Here is a 12,360-nt window from a genome sequence, read left to right as displayed (position 1 = left end):
ACTGAAAATTAACCATTGGATTCCTAGAGTATATATTTACCTGTGTAGAGAGTTCACCTGTATTGATATTATACACTCTATGTATTTACATTATATATAAATGAGTCTCCATCTGCATCACACTGCTCTGCTGTGTTGATTTTAAATCACGCTTCTGTGTATGTCCTTTTGTGTTGTGGTCACAAATAAAATAAAATAAATATTTTTGTACTTTTTGCAAAACTATTTGGTATTTGCCTTTATTAATAATGGTTATGAATCATTGACTGAGTCAGTTTCTTTTCATCAGTGCACAGAAGGGAGACTAATCCATAGGGCACAGCTGATCTCCCTTTTCTGTGCACTTAGTAGTAGTGATTTACACATTGGTTTGGGATGGTCTCCCTTCTTTTAAAATATCTTAATAAATATTGCTAGTTTTACATGGTTTTTCTTGTCTTTACACTGTGACCGATCCTTATGTTTATAGCTACTGCATTTAGATAACCAGCCAAGTTAAGCAGACAGTTTGGGTCTGGTATTATCAGGCTGGAAAATCCCAGGGTTATTTGGCCTTTCCCAGCCTAAAATTACCAGCCTGCAGCCACGCAAGAAGTGCAGTGGCAATCTGTGTAATACTTTTGGGGTTGATATCCACTGTAAATTGACAGCTGACATCAAGCCCAGGGGTTACTAATGCAGAGGCGTCTATCAGACACCCCCATTACTAACCCGATAAGTGTAGAGTTAAAAAATACACACACATAAAAAATAGTTTATTTGAATATAGACTCCCCCACACTCCCGCATTCACTAATTTATTAAATAAAAAATTCCCGAAGTACCAACATAATCCAGTTAAATAATAAAGACTCCTCCACACTGGCTCGGTTACCAATGTATTACCTAAAAAGAAATCCTTGGAGTTCTGACATAATCCAGTGGTATAATGTCTACGACTTCCATTGAATCCTATGGAATTTCGTTCTGAGAAATTGTTCACCGATTTATTAATTGGGCACTTACTGTCAGCGGCATACACAGAAATTCCGTAACTGACGCTGACCGAGAGTGATGAATTGAGGGGCGTGTGGGAGAGTCTTTATTCCTAAATTGGATTTTGTTGAAACTTTGAGGATTTTTTTTTAAATGAATAAATTGGTGAACGAGGAAGTGTGGGGGATAAAATAGGTGGGGGAGATTCAGACATTACAATCCATGGTGTGCTGCATGATGATGGGAGTGCCCGAATCAAAGTCTGCAAGAAGACCATGGAGCCACAAGGAAAAAGGCATATTCGGCACATCCATGTAATAAAATTATTTTCTGTCTTTATTAGAACATATTTAAAAAATGATGGGATCACAAACCAGCATTGTGCCCCATACTATACCAATGTTCTGATGAGTGTGGGGGAGTCTTTGTTGAAATAAACTTTTTTTTTCTGTGTGGGTGTGTGTATTAACTCTACATTTGCCGAATGTGGGTGTCTGATAGATTCACAGCTGACATCAACCCCAAAAGTATTGCCTCAATTGCTACCATAGCAGGCCGATTGGGAAGAGCTGAGCAAAGTGCCAGAATTGGCACATCTAATAGATGTGCCACTTCTAGGGAGGCTGCGAGCTGCTATTTTTAGGCTGGGAAGGGCCAAATAACCATGGGGCTTCCCAGCATGATAATACCAGCCCCACTGCTGTCTGTCTGCTTTACCCTTGCTGGTTATCAAAAATAGGGGGAATCCCATGCAATTTTTTAAAAATTATTTAAATAAATTATGTAATAACATGGCGTGGGGTCTCCTCTATTTTTGATAACCAGCCAAGGTAAAGCAGACAGCCGAGGCCTGCAGCCCACAGCTGTCTACTTTACCTCCACTGGTTATCAAAAATAGGGGGAACCCCCACTTCCTTTTTTTTTTTCAATATATTCCCTCTCCACCATTGTTTGCAAGGCAATTGTCCTGCTCTTACCCCCAGTTTTCTTCCTTTTGCAGCTTCCTAGTCCTTACTACTGCCATTTACATCCACTTTACAGCACCGAAGTTCGTGTCCCCATTGACTTATATGACGTTTGGGGTCCTGGGTCAAGTTCGGGTCAAGTCTAGGTCCCAAACCGAACTTTTAACTAAAATCCGATTAAACCTAAGCGTTCACAGGTCTGCTCATCCCTGGTTATGATCAAACCATTTTGCCATGTGTTTAGTAAAAATATATATGCATATAGAACAAAACAATAGTATTTTTTATACTATGGGACATTTTTTTTTACCTTTTTGTCCTGCTTGTTTTGCCTGACTAGATCAGTAGTGACACCAATCTCGCGCACTGGGGCTGAATCTGTATTTTTGCGCCCTGGCAGTCATATTTCTCAGTGTTTGGGGCTGTCAGTATAGAAGTGACAGCTTTATCCTTGTAATCAATACTCCATATGCAACGCGAGGCACAGTTTTCGTTCCCTGCATAGAAAACATAGCGGTAATTACATGTTATTATTATTTCATAGCTTCTTTTATCTAGTGAATCTGTTTTACCAGATCTCTTTCGTGTTTTGTCTACAGTTACTTTGATGTTGTGAATTTTCTATGAAGATGAACTTTCTCTTCTGAACAGCACCGAGCCTTTTTTTTTCCCTCTCCCACAAAGATCACACGGGCGAGCTGCATTCATCACGCTGCGGCTAGCATATGTTTTTGATGGCGCGACTCATATCAGCACACACAACATATTTCCATAAATAAGGGAGTGGTAGAATATAGCGAGCGTTCAAAAGCTTGACATGAAATAGAGATAAGGACTTCTGTCAAAAACAGACTGGGTTGGAGTACATTAAACCTGATTTCATCTGGAGGCCACATGCTACATGAAATCCTGGCTTCCTTCCCCTTGACACACTATTTCTGCTGTTCTGTAGTTTGCTAAATTGCATGCAAAATGTGGTATTTTGTTAAATGATGTGAACCCGTGAAAAATAATTTTGTGTATGGTATCAGCATTACACATTGTTACGGTTTGGTAATGCAGAATAAGGATAACATGAAAGCATCGTTATCTCTTATGATCTCTTCCCAGTACGAGGTGCTCACTGATAGAAGTCACAAACAATATGTTAGGTATTTAGCTTCCAAAACTCATTTATTGGAATATTACATGCAGCATATTATAGAATAGGTAACAGGAACATACAATTTCCCCTGCATTGTGTCTGGAAGGAAACCGATTGCAGTCATGCTGTAAATTATAAGAACTGAATTGTTCAGGCATGTTTAGTGGGTGTTGAGTGGGAGACCCAAATAATAATTTATTATAGCTGAATCTGAGAATGAAATATTATTTTGTCATAATATTTAATCTTATTGAGAAAATGTATTGGAGACCTCAGGAATCATTGTGTGTGATCGGTAGTTGCCACAGAGTTAAAAGGATATGTCAGCAGGTTTTTGCTATCTAATCTAAAGGCCGCTTTACACGCTGCGATATCGTGACCGATATCGCTAGCGTGGATACCCGCCCCCATCAGTTGTGCGACACGGGCAAATCGCTGCCCGTGGCACACAACATTGCGCGGACCCGTCACACTACTTACCTGCCCTGCGATGTCGCTGTGACCGGCGAACCGCTTCCTTTCTAAGGGGGCGGTTCGTTCAGCGTCACAGCGACGTCACAGCAGCGTCACTGAACCGCCGCCCAATAGAAGAGGAGGGGCGGAGATGAGCGGGACGAACATCCCACCCACCTACTTCCTTCCTCATTGCGGGCGGGCGCAGGTAAGGTGAGCTTCCTCGTTCCTGCGGTGTCACACGGAGCGATGTGTGCTGCCGCAGGAACGACGAACTACATCGTTACTGCAGCAGCAACGATATTCGAGAATGGACCCCCATGTCACCGATGAGCGATTTTGCAGATTTTTGTGACGATGCAAAATCGCTCATAGGTGTCACACGCAATGGCATCGCTAAAGCGACCGGATGTGCGTCACAAATTCCGTGACCCCAACGAGATCGCTTGAGCGATGTCGCAGCGTGTAAAGCGGCCTTAAGAACAACACCACGTAGCGGCTAAGACTCTGATTCCAAAGATGTGTCACTTGTTGGTCTGCTTGTTATCATTTTGATAGAATCCCTGTTTTCTCTGCTGCAGATCCAGCAATGCTCACACGAGGGTCAGAGGTGCTCTTGTCCCCTGAACTGGCTGTCTTTAAAAGACCGCACAGGCCGAGGCTCATCCCAGTGAACACCTGTACTCCTTCCCCATGGGTAGAATACTACTCATACAACACAGGGTGAGGTTACCTTACTACAGTAACACTTTATTGGGTACCAGACAATAAATATATGCACATTCTCAGCAAGGACACGAGATGGTGCAAGTGACAGAGTCTCACCATTCCGCTGACTTGCCTGGGATTAGAACCTCTGTGACTTTGGGTCATCCAAGTCCACTGCCCCAGCGAGCAGCCCCCCACTTTTGGCAGGCACCCACTGAGAGGAGATAGCAGCAAGCTTACGAAGCCGACCGAGCACTGTGAGGTATATGGCCAGCTGATGGGATAGTCTCGACCTGGGTTCTCCAAACAATTTTTTTGGACAGTGTTGGGTATTGGAGAAGTTCTGTAAGCCACCAGCTGGAACCATGGTCCCTAGACTGAAGTCCTGTACAATCACACCGGTGACAGAAGCAGGCTTCTTTGTATATCCTTCAGCTCCCATTTCAGGACATTGTGTTCCACAGGATGGGGGATGACAAACATGGCTGTTCCCTCATTGTTTGCTAGTTCAGTTAGCATAAGGCTATGTGCACATGTTGAGTATTTGGTTGCTGAAATTTCTGCATCTCTTGACAGGAAAAATGCAGAGCAAACACATGCTTTTTTTGCCACATTTTTTATATGTTCTGCAGCGTTTTAATGTGTTTTTGCATGCGTTTTTTTTTTTCATTTCAATGTTTAAAAACACAGGCAAAAATGCTGTAAGAATTGACATGCTGCAATTTTTTTTTCTGCACCAAATCTGCAAAGAAAAAAACTCAATATGTGCACAACACTTCAGGTTTCTGATTGACTTTGCTGGCATCAGGATTTACTTGTTGTTTTGTGACAAAACTGCACTAAAAAACACTATAAAAACACACTGTTTGCACACAGACTTTTTTTCCTCCAAATGATACCATCTAGTATACCGCAGGGGGCTGATGCAATCCGCGATCTGCAGGCATTTTACAAATTGGCATACAATTGGGGACTGGACAGTCCCATATGAAACAATGGCCCATGTTCCTTGACGCACTGAACAAAAGTACAATACATCTGGCATAATTAAGAATAGTTCACCCCTACATAAGTGGACGATATTCCTCATTGACGCTGAGTCGTCACACTCAGAGTACTGAGCTCCAATAACTACTGATCGGCAGATTTCTGTGTACACTATATATTGACAGAAAGCTGCAATCAGTTGCAGGGGCGAGATTTCACAGAGCAGTTGACTACTGTCACACATAACGAGATCGCTAGCGAGATCGCAGCTGAGTCACCGTTTTGGTGACGCAGTAGCGATCCCGTTAGCGATCTCGTTATGTGTGACACCTACCAGCGATCAGGCCCCTGCTGTGAGATCTCTAGTCGTTGCTGAATGGTCCAGGTCATTTTCTTCAAAGGCGATGTCCTGCTGGGCAGGACACATCGCTGTGTTTGACTCTGTGTGACAGGGTCACAGTGACTGCTGAGATTGTTATACAGGTCGCTACTGCGACCTGTATTGTTCCTGCGTCGCTGGTAAGATCTGACTGTGTGACATCTCACCTGCGACCTCCCAGCGACTTACCTGCGATCCCTATCAGGTCACATAGTTTTCGGGATCGCTGGTAAGTCGTTGTGTGTGACTGGGCCTTAGGAGGCACAAGACACCTAGTCCTGAAGTGATAATCTCCTACTGATTTTATTGAAACAGCAACACACAGCCAAGTAAGTGACATATCATTGTATCATTGAGATCATCAGTATGTCAGCATCTACATGCTACTACTCTCAGCTTATACTACCAAAAACCTGCAGACAGATTCCCTTTAAATATTGTACCATATTTAATTTCCATATAGGTCTCATACTTTCTTTTTCCCATATGTGAGGGGTTTTAAAGGAAATGTGTTGTAATAATTGTATTACATTTTAGGGTTGCATAGTGTATTTCAATCTCAATTTGCTCTCTATAGACCAGTGTCATTCTAAGCTTTGAGAAACAACCTGTTCACACGTTCAGGATTTGAAGAGCATTTTGGCATGGGTTCTTTCTGCCTCCAGTGCTTGTAAATAAGGTGTTCACATGCTCTGGAAAACACACAGGCAGATCATTTGCAGGAACAATAAGCATTTTTATTCATTTTACGAATTCCACAGGGAAAAGCCTCACATTAGCTCCACTCAATAGGACTAAAGGGGGCTTTACACTCAATGACATCGCTAACAAGATGTCGTTGGGGTCACGGAATTCGTGACGTACATCGAGCCTCGTTAGCGACATCGTACGAGCGACCACTAATGATTAAAAATACTCACCACATCATTGACACGTCATTCAAATCCCAAATATCGTTGATGGTGCTGGAAGCAGGTTGTTGGTCGTTCCTGAGGCAGCACACATCGCTACGTGTGACACCCCAGGAACAACGAACAATACCGTACCTGCGTCCTCCAGCAATTAGGTGGGCGTCACTTTCCTGCGGCTGCTCTCCGCCCCTCCGCTTCAATTGGAAGCCTGCCGTGTGACGTCGCTGTGAAGCCGCACGAACCGCCCCCTTTGAAAAGAGGCGGTTCGCCGGCCACAGCGACGTCGTTAGGCAGGTAAATATGTGTAACGGGTACTAGCGATATTGTGCGCAACAGGCAGCGATTTGCCCGTGACGCACAAACGATGGGGGCGGGTGCTTTCACGAGCGTGTAAAGCAGCCTTAAGGGTACCGTTTCACTAAACGACATACCAGCGATTCCGACCACGATACGACCTGGTCAAGATAGCTGGTGCGTCGCTACAGGGTCGCTAGTGAGCTGTCAATCAGGCAGATCTCACCAGCGACCAGCCACCAGCGGCTCGTGTAACGATGCTGCGCTTGGTAACCAGAGTAAACCAGCTAACTAAGCATAGTGCTTTGCTTGGTTACCCGATATTTACCCTGATTACCAGCGTACGCGGCTTACACAGAGTCAATGCTCGTTGGTCTCCCGCCGTCAAACACGCCGGTGTGTGCTTCACAGCGGGAGACCAACGAGCAAAAAAATGAACCAGAACAGTGTGTAACGATCAGCGATTTCACAGCAGGGGCCAGGTCGCTGCTCAGTGTCATACACAGCGAGATCGCTAATGAGGTCACTGGTACGTCACAAAAGCGATCTCGCTATGTGAGAAGTACCCCTAACCCTTGTGCGGACCTCTCATCAACAGCAAAAATCGGATTGTCAACTCTGGATTTCTACAACATATTAATTTATTAACACCCAACTGAGCTGCCAAAGGCAAATTCGTGATGTTTGAACATACCCCTGCAGTTAGTAACTGCTGTATAAGGATGGGGAGTGTTTGCCAAGATGGTAGATAGAACCCAGAGATCCCATTAGTTGCAGAAGGGACAGTTGGCAAAAAAGAAAACACACCTGCCGTCCTCGAAGCCACCACAGCACTAATGAACTCTTGCCTAAAATACTGTTAGTTTATAGTCTTACTGGTAGCCATTAGGATGTGCCAGCAGCTCTCCAAGAATAAAACGTTACTCTATTATATGTCATCTAGAAATTCTGTAAACGTTTGAATTAAAGGGATTGTCCAAAGAACAAAATACAGTTTAATTAATAGATCTTGGAATAATAATAATTTCCACAATTGGATGTGTTTAAAAAAAAAGTGTTCATGTGGTGAGATAATCTTATATATTTGGTATGTCCCTTCTATGTACTGTGTAATGGCAGTGTCTGACCGTACTGCGACATACCACATCTCCTGGGCAGTGGAGAAAGTAAGACAACTGTACCAACATTACAGCACAAAATCGCAAATTCTTTATTTGAGATAAAATGTTTTTTAAAAACAAGCAGAGAAATGTTTTACCTCACAAAAAGAATAAGCTATGATTCCTTGCTGTAATGTCCTTTCCTGCCCAGGAGCAGTGGTATGATCACACCATGTTTTTGTACAGTCAGACACGGCCAATACACAGCACATAGCAGGGGCACATATACAGTTAGGTCCAGAAATATTTGGACAGTGACACAAGTTTTGTTATTTTAGCTGTTTACAAAAACATGTTCAGAAATACAATTATATATATAATATGGGCTGAAAGTGCACACTCCCAGCTGCAATATGAGAGTTTTCACATCCAAATCGGAGAAAGGGTTTAGGAATCATAGCTCTGTAATGCATAGCCTCCTCTTTTTCAAGGGACCAAAAGTAATTGGACAAGGGACTCTAAGGGCTGCAATTAACTCTGAAGGCGTCTCCCTCGTTAACCTGTAATCAATGAAGTAGTTAAAAGGGCTGGGGTTGATTACAGGTGTCTGGTTTTGCATTTGGAAGCTGTTGCCGTGACCAGACAACATGCGGTCTAAGGAACTCTCAATTGAGGTGAAGCAGAACATCCTGAGGCTGAAAAAAAAGAAAAAATCCATCAGAGACATAGCAGACATGCTTGGAGTAGCAAAATCAACAGTAGGGTACATTCTGAGAAAAAAGGAATTGACTGGTGAGCTTGGGAACTCAAAAAGGCCTGGGCGTCCACGGATGACAACAGTGGTGGATGATCGCAGCATACTTTCTTTGGTGAAGAAAAACCCGTTCACAACATCAACTGAAGTCCAGAACACTCTAAGTGAAGTAGGTGTATCTGTCTCTAAGGGGCACTTTGCACACTGCGACATCGCAGGTGCGATGTCGGTGGGGTCAATTTGAAAGTGATGCACTTCCGGCATCGCATGCGACATCGCAGTGTGTAAAGCCTAGATGATACGATTAACGAGCGCAAAAGCATCGTAATCGTATCATCGGTGCAGCGACGGCGTAATTCATAATTACGCTGACGCAACGGTCCGATGTTGTTCCTCGCTCCAGCAGCAGCACACATCGCTGTGTGTGAAGCCGCAGGAGCGAGGAACATCTCCTACCGGCGTCACCGCGGCTTCCGTAGGTTATGCGGAAGGAAGGAGGTGGGCAGGATGTTTACATCCTGCTCATCTCCGCCCCTCCGCTCCGATTGGCCGCCTACCGTGTGACGTCGCAGTGACGCCGCACGACCCGCCCCCTTAACAAGGAGGCGGGTCGCCGGCCACAGGGACGTCGCACGGCAGGTGAGTGTGTGTGTGAAGCTGGCGTAGCGATAATTTTCGCTACGCCAGCTATCACCACATATCGCTGCTGCGACGGGGGCGGGGACTATCGCACTCGGCATCGCAGCATTGGCCTGCGATGTCGCAGTGTGCAAAGTGCCCCTAAGTCAACAGTAAAGAGAAGACTCCATGAAAGTAAATACAAAGGGTTCACATCTAGATGCAAACCATTCATCAATTCCAAAAATAGACAGGCCAGAGTTAAATTTGCTGAAAAACACCTCATGAAGCCAGCTCAGTTCTGGAAAAGTATTCTATGGACAGATGAGACAAAGATCAACCTGTACCAGAATGATGGGAAGAAAAAAGTTTGGAGAAGAAAAGGAACGGCACATGATCCAAGGCACACCACATCCTCTGTAAAACATGGTGGAGGCAACGTGATGGCATGGGCATGCATGGCTTTCAATGGCACTGGGTCACTTGTGTTTATTGATGACATAACAGCAGACAAGAGTAGCCGGATGAATTCTGAAGTGTACCGGGACATACTTTCAGCCCAGATTCAGCCAAATGCCGCAAAGTTGATCGGACGGCGCTTCATAGTACAGATGGACAATGACCCCAAGCATACAGCCAAAGCTACCCAGGAGTTCATGAGTGCAAAAAAGTGGAACATTCTGCAATGGCCAAGTCAATCACCAGATCTTAACCCAATTGAGCATGCATTTCACTTGCTCAAATCCAGACTTAAGACGGAAAGACCCACAAACAAGCAAGACCTGAAGGCTGTGGCTGTAAAGGCCTGGCAAAGCATTAAGAAGGAGGAAACCCAGCGTTTGGTGATGTTCATGGGTTCCAGACTTAAGGCAGTGATTGCCTCCAAAGGATTCGCAACAAAATATTGAAATTAAAAATATTTTGTTTGGGTTTGGTTTATTTGTCCAATTACTTTTGACCTTCTAAAATGTGGAGTGTTTGTAAAGAAATGTGTACAATTCCTACAATTTCTATCAGATATTTTTGTTCAAACCTTCAAATTAAACGTTACAAAACGTGGACCTAACTGTATAAGATTATCTCAGCACAGGGACATTTTTTAAACACATCCAGTTGTGAACATTATAATTTCAAGATCTATAGAAACCACCTTAAAATTAACTTTCTTTGTAAGAAAATCCCTTTAAAGCATCACAAAATAAAGTATTTGAAAATTACTTAGTGCCAGGTAGAAGGCTGTTCCTCACTGAAGTATTAAATGGTCACTGTTGTCTTACCATCCTTTTCCCTGAATTCACCATACAATCTGGGAAAACAAATGAAAAAAAATCCAGCTCTGTGTGTTGGTCAAAGCAAGAGAGACTACCAGCTCACTTATGTGTCAGGTTACATGTCCTATTAAACTCTATAGAGTGGAGGGGTAGAGGGAGTGAGGAGCACTCAGCACAAAGAGGCAGGGAAATTGTAAGACTACCAGCTCACTTGGGTGTCAGGTTTTACCTCCTATTAAACTTTATGGAGTGGAGGGGTAGAGGGAGTGAGGAGCACTCAGCACACAGAGAGACAAGAAGTTTGTTACTACCAACTCATTTAGGTTTCAGGTTACACCTTCTATTAAACTCTATAGAGTTGAGGGGTAGAGTAATGCGGGCTTTACACGAGACGAGCTATCGTGCGATGCATCGTCGGGGTCACGGTTTTCGTGACGCACATCCGGCATCGTTCATGACGTCGTCTCGTGTGGCACCTCCGAGCGCCGCAGAATCGCTCACAAATCGTGAGTCGTGTACTCGTCGCTGAGTTTTAAAGAATTGTTTATTTAACATGGCGCCGGTTTTTCATCGTACCCAGGGTAGCACACATCGCTCCGTGTGACACCCCGGGGACGATGAACACAGTTTCCCTGCGTCTTGCGGTACCCGGAAGGAAGGAGGTGGGCGGGATGTTTACGTCCCGCTCATCTCTGCCCCTCCGCTTCTATTGGCCGGCGGCTGTGTGACGTCGCTGTGACGCCGAACGTCCCTCCCACTTCAGGAAGAGGATGTTCGCCGCCCACAGCGAGGTCGCTCAGCAGGTAAGTACGTGTGACAGGGGGTTAACGACTTTGTGCGACACGGGCAGCAATTTGCCCGTGACGCACAAACGACGGGGGCGGGTGCAATACCTCGTGCAATCGCACGATAGATCGTAATGTGTAAAGCCCGCATAAGTGAGGAGTACTTGGCACAGCGAAAGACAGGGAGATTGTGACTACCAGCTCACTTAGGTATCAGGTTACACCTCCTATTAAAATCTATAGAGTGGACGGGTAGAGGGAGAGAGGAGCACTCAGCACAGAGAGGCAGGGAGATTGTTAGACTACCAGCTCACTTGGGTGTGAGGTTACACCTCTTATTAAAATCTATAGAGTGGACGGGTAGAGGGAGTGAGGAGCACTCAGCAGAGAGAGACAGGGAGATTGTGACTACCAGCTCACTTAGTTGTCAGGTTACACCTCCTATTAAAATCTATAGGGTTGAGGGGTAGAGGGAGTGAGGAGCAGTCAGCACAGAGAGGCAGGGAGATTGTCACTACCAGCTCACTTAGGTGTCAGGTCATACCTCCTATTAAACTCTATAGAATGGAGGGATAGATGGAGTGAGGAGCACTCAGCACAGAGAGGCAGGGAGTTTGTGCTGTAGCTTCAGCAATTGTTATACCTCGGCATAGTGCTGGATACACATCTACACTGCTCAGTTCTGCTGTATAATGTCCTCCATACCTATGCTGCTCCTGTCTGTGTGCCACGCAGAGAAAAAGCATGATTCCCATTGGTTCAGTATATTGTGTATAGGAGACATCATAGCAGTCTGTCTTCTCCCACAAGCCCAGAGAGAACTGAAAATTAGACCTAGAGCCTGCATACAGGAAAACTGGGGAAATAAATCTGGATATAAGTCATATTAATGGCCAGAAATAGTGTGTTTTCTCATGTACATACGCAGGACAGCCTGTACTGTAAAGTCACCTGAAATGACAGGTACGCTTTAGTTCTCTGCATCTTTCTGTAGTGTATTCACATAATACAGGCTG

General features: G+C 44.6%; 1 protein-coding gene and 1 long non-coding RNA gene across 5 annotated transcripts in view; one reads left to right on the top strand and one right to left on the bottom strand.

The window, feature by feature from the left end:
• LOC142296742 (uncharacterized) overlaps positions 1–12,360 on the bottom strand; it is a 247,892-nt gene that overhangs the window by 31,913 nt on the left and 203,619 nt on the right. Inside the window, exon 2 of the long non-coding RNA XR_012751691.1 lies at positions 2,251–2,437. This is a non-coding gene — a long non-coding RNA (uncharacterized LOC142296742). The remainder of the gene's footprint in view (positions 1–2,250; positions 2,438–12,360) is intronic.
• The window catches only part of LEKR1 (leucine, glutamate and lysine rich 1), a 310,847-nt gene that overhangs the window by 108,454 nt on the left and 190,033 nt on the right, over positions 1–12,360 (top strand). The window lies entirely within an intron of this gene.

The sequence above is a fragment of the Anomaloglossus baeobatrachus genome, chromosome 3 (genome assembly GCF_048569485.1).
Source record: "Anomaloglossus baeobatrachus isolate aAnoBae1 chromosome 3, aAnoBae1.hap1, whole genome shotgun sequence".
NCBI lineage: Eukaryota > Metazoa > Chordata > Amphibia > Anura > Aromobatidae > Anomaloglossus > Anomaloglossus baeobatrachus.
Note: the sequence above shows the minus strand (reverse complement) of the source record. Positions and strands in the feature narration are given on the sequence as shown.